This window comes from Gavia stellata, chromosome 18 (genome assembly GCF_030936135.1).
Source record: "Gavia stellata isolate bGavSte3 chromosome 18, bGavSte3.hap2, whole genome shotgun sequence".
NCBI lineage: Eukaryota > Metazoa > Chordata > Aves > Gaviiformes > Gaviidae > Gavia > Gavia stellata.
Window position 1 is genome coordinate 3532785 of NC_082611.1, and position 4857 is coordinate 3537641.

Below are 4857 nucleotides of genomic sequence, written 5' to 3' on the forward strand. Positions count from 1 at the left end.
CCCGGTGGTGGCGGGCGCTCATGCTCTGGCCCCGGTAGGGCCCTGGGAGACGATGCCCCGCACCGGCACGAGGTGGCTCCCGGCACACCGCCCGGCTCCCAGCCCCGCAGCCTGCCCTGGGTGGGTATTTACCTGCGCCTGGTTTCGGCAAGGCACATGCCCGTGCGTGGCTCCCTCGGCCGCTGGCAGCCCCCCGCTTGGCATTGCGCTGGGGCGGCGGGACGGCAGCCCTGGCGCAGCCCGGTGGGAGCTGCCTCCTGCCTCCCGCGGCGCCCCGCGAGTTAGGCAGCGCAGTGCTGGCGGCTGGGCTCCGGCTGTAACCCAACCGCCGGGGCTCGTGGAGGCATGAATAATGTAAGGGATGCACGCTCCGGCCCCGAGACTTTTCCGAAGGAGCAGGGAAGGGCCCCTGTGGCGGGGAGCATCCTTCAGCTGGACGTGGCAGGGGATGGCACAGAGCACCATCACCACCCCAAAACCAGACCCTGCCACCTCTCCACACCTCGGGGCTCTCTAGGGAATCAGCCTCTTCTCCCACCAGCATGGAGGAGGATGAAGCCCAGGGACGCGTTTGGCCCTGTAAAGCCAAACCACGGCACAGAGAGCAAGGTGATAATTTTGCAGAGCCCAAGGCACGCACTCCTGCAGCACCAGGACCATGGCCAAGGGGAGCACTGCGGAGGAGGAACCCAATGCCAGACCAAATCCTGCTGGGAAGCAGAGAGGAGCCAGGAGCCCAGGGGGGTACCCCCATGCCATGCCACACACGTTGCGTGTGCATGCAGGATGCCACATGTGCCCAGACGCAGCTGGCGAGGGGGTTTGCGTGTGCCGCACGCGTGCCCTGTGGTGGTGCCAGCAGCGTGTTTGCACACACACGTGCCCAGGCGCGGGGTGACCGCATGAAAAGTTAATGCCAGGGCTGGATTCCTGCGGCTGCAGGTTCATGAAAGTTTAAGCAGCGGCGGTGGGAACTTGCTGCCCTGCACGGATCACCTGCGGGCAGCGGCAGGACCAGTGCGGGCAGGGGCTGCCGGCGGGCAGTGATGGCACCCGCTCCACCCCCTCGCAGGGGATATTTGGGGAGACCGAGGGGAGCAGCAGCAGCAGCATCCAGCTGTGCAGCAGCTGAGGCAACCCAAGAACGAGCAGCAGTCGCTGGACCAAACTCATTGGCCTCCCCCAGGACCAGGAGAGCCCCATGGCTGGCACCCCACGGCGCCGTCTTCTCCCCAGCCGGGTCCCTCCCTGCCACATTTGCAGGGGAGCGGGTATCAGCCATGATCTGATGGCTTTGGCCTCCTCCCTGCATTAATTTCTGGGCTGGAGACACCCGGGCGGGGAGGCCACCCCAGTGCTGCAGGGCGAGCAGAGGGACGGAGCAGGAGGGGAGGTACCCGGCAGGTATCAGGAGAGGGTCTATGGGGTGACACAAACATGGGATCAGCGGGAAAGAGCATCGGCGGAGCCTGAGCCACATGCAGAGCATCGCCTCGCAGGAGCCCCACCATGGCACTGGCGTGGTCCACACACAGGTCTGCCATCGTCACCGTGCTGTACAGGGCCGATAGAGCCTGCCCTGCCCCGTCTGTGGCACAGGCGCCAGACCCATACCACTGCACCATCCCTCCTCTCGGCGCGGGTGCACGCAGCGATGCCTGGGCACCACGATGTGGCAGGAACCACCTTGGACATGGCCCTTGGCAGCAAGTAAGGGGGGACCCGGCTGGCAGGAAACTGCTGCCCCCACCTCCGTCCCACCACCCGTGCAATCCCCCTGCCCTCCGCAGTCCCTACCTCTCTCCCCACCACCATCAGCCAAGCTGGGCAGGGAAGAGGACGGACCAACGGTGCTCTCCGTGCCCTGCAGCGCTGGCACAGCTCCCGGTGCCGTTGCCATGGCTGTGCCGGCGGTGCCTGCCCGCGATAAGGGCTCTCCAAGAGGAGACTCGGAGGAAGGAAGAGCAAGAGAGAATGGGCAGCCTGGCCGCAGCCCAGCAGGTTTCACCCCATACAGGGGTCCCAGCCCCCCATACTGGACACCCCCCCACACCTCCCGGGTTCTTCATCCATGGGCACAGCGTTCAACGCCTGCCTTTGGCACGGCAGAGCTGGGGAAGGGGCATTCGTGCCCAGGCACAGCAGGATGGTGGCAGGCGCTGGGGGTCAGGGGGGGAGCCCTTGGCCATGAACCCCAAACCGTGGGGCACCCATACTTGGTGGCTGTTTCCAGGGTGTCTGGGCACAGCCGCATCCAGCAGCAGGACAGGGGAGGGACGCTGGGTACAAAACGTGGCAGTAAGGGTTTTCTTGGGGTGGCAATGGGGACCGGGTCTCTGGGAGAAGATGCCCAGAGCATCCTCTGATCTCGTCACCCTGAACGGCTCCAGCCACGTGGCTGAGCCAGGGAAAGCCATGTCACCCCAGGGACACGGCCCAGGGCAGCCCCTGTCCCGCCACCGCAGCCCAGGGCCGTGCCAGGGCTAGGTGCAGAAAGGGGAGGGAGGCTTTGGCCAGTGGGGCTCTGCTTCACCCGCCCCAGCCCGGCATGACACACAGCTGCCTGGGACAGTACCTGCGGAGCACCGGCATCGGCGGGACACGGCTCCTGGGGCCGCAGCTCCACTGTCTCCAAGCAGGTCTGCGGTCACCGGCTGGCCCCGGGTCCACTTACAGCCTGTTTCCAGTTACAGCCAGAGCAGGACCCCGTGCCACCGCATCGTGCCATGCAGGCTCCACTGCACCATGCCAGCCCCACCGGAGCTCTGCGCCCCGGCCCCATAGAGCCAGCCCAGCTGGCCAGGCAGCTCCTGGCTGCAGCATCTCTCATCACATCCCCTTCCCCATCATCAGTTCCGTATCATTGTGCATCCACTTTGACACCCGTGTGCAGGTGGGACAGCCCTGCCACAGCCCTTGTTGCTCCAGCCACAAGCCCCAGGGATGCCGGGAGCACCGGGACAGGATGGACCCTTCCAGCAGTGGGCAATGTGACAGCAGCACAGTCCTCCAAGGCCCCGAGGCACTGGGGGGGTCTCTTCTTGCCACCCCTAGCACCCATCATGCCCCTGAACCAGCTGCTGATTTCCACCTCCTCCAGTTCCCCCCTGCTCCAAACTGAGGATGGGGACCCAGCACCTCCCAGGGGATGGACACTGTGTCCCTGCCTGCCGGCTGCTGCCTGACACAGAGAGCTGCCCGGGGGGGAGGGAGGTGTTATCGGGAAGAGAGAGGCCGGAGCAGATGCTGGAAGCAGAGACCAGCTGGGCACGACGCATCCTGGGCTTAGCACTGGCGTGCACCCAGGAACGCTAGCTGGTGGCCTCAGAGCCAGGTCACAGCCCCATGCCATCGCCTTGGTCCCGGAGCTGAGCCCGGGGGCCCCGCAGAGCTCAGCTGTGGGGCCAGGCAGCTTTCCTGGGCTAAAAGAGCCCCAAGATAAAAGGAATGTGGGGAAGAGGTGGTAGGAGACATGGGGCAGAGGCTCCTGGAGAAGGAAGAGGTGTTCAGGGGAGGAAGCTTTGCCCTGGAGGGCAGCAGGAATGCTGGAACTGTAGGGAAGGTGAGTCGGAAGATGAGATAAGGGGTCTAAAGGCAGTGAGCAAACAGGCAGGGACAACCAGAGACAAGAGGACACCGTACACCCTGACCCAGAGGAGCCGAGCCCCATGCCAGAGCATCTGCATAAGGACCAACATCGCACACAAAGGTCCCTCCCTGGTCCTTCCCATTGTGGCCTCCATGAGCACAATGGACGTGCCACCTGGCTGGGGGACTCACAGCCACTCACCTGGGGTAGCCTAGCTTGCCCACATGGCACCAGGCCGGCTCGGTGCTGCCCAAAGCCCCCAGCTCTGCCGGCGTCGTGCTCTCGGCCTCGCTCTCCGCCGGGGACCGTCACTCCCCCGGCAGCCGCAGGACCATATTTGCTGTACAGCAGCTGCAGGCTGCTGCTATCCAATGCATATTTGATGACTGCTATTATTCTCATCTCCGCTCATGAGCGGAGGGACAGGAGCTAATCTTCCCTCTGCAGAGCTCGGGAGCGTTGCGGGGGGAGCAGCTGGAGGGGCGAGGGGCAGCCAGCTCTGGCCCCTGTCCCTTCCTCCCCTGGTGACACAGCTGGACAGTCCCACAGCCCCTTCCCTCTTGGGGCGTAGATCTGCGCCACCTCTATGTCACCAATCCCAGATGTGAACAGCTGGTGAACGGCCCCGACCCGCTCCCACCCCCAAACCAACGCAAGTTAAGGAGGAGAAATCACAGGGACATGGGGGTGGACACACACACCCCTTCCTCACACCCCTCTCCAAAGTAGGGCTGGGACCATCCAGCTCCCGAGGCCGGGCACAGAGAAGGGATCTAGACACCAATCATCTCAACAATACCGGACCGCCCTCTCCTCCTCGGACGTGCAGGGCATCTCCGCCTGCCTTCACAAAGCATCCGAGAGCCTCAAAGCTTCATCCTCCCCCCTCCAGCACCGGGTTCCTGCATCACACCAAAGTGGGGACTGTTTTCCTGCAGTGATGGAGCCCGCGGCTCTCCCAAACCCAGGGGCAGCGAGAGCATCCCGCTGCAGGCACTGCACCGCCCGCGCTGGGAAAACCGCCGCTTCCTTCTCCTCCATGCAGACACATCCCTGCCGTAATGCGGTGGGTATTTATTATGCTGATTCCTCAGAAAGTGAGGGCTTAACTGCAAATTACAATCAATAGCCCCAATCCCCAAGGGGCAGGTTCATCATTTAGCAGGCGCAACCAGAGGAATTCAGAACTATTTGCCAGCCATAAATCCTCCTCTCCGCAGCCTCCCGAGCCAGCCCCGCACAACATGCGATGGCTGGTTGGGGTGACC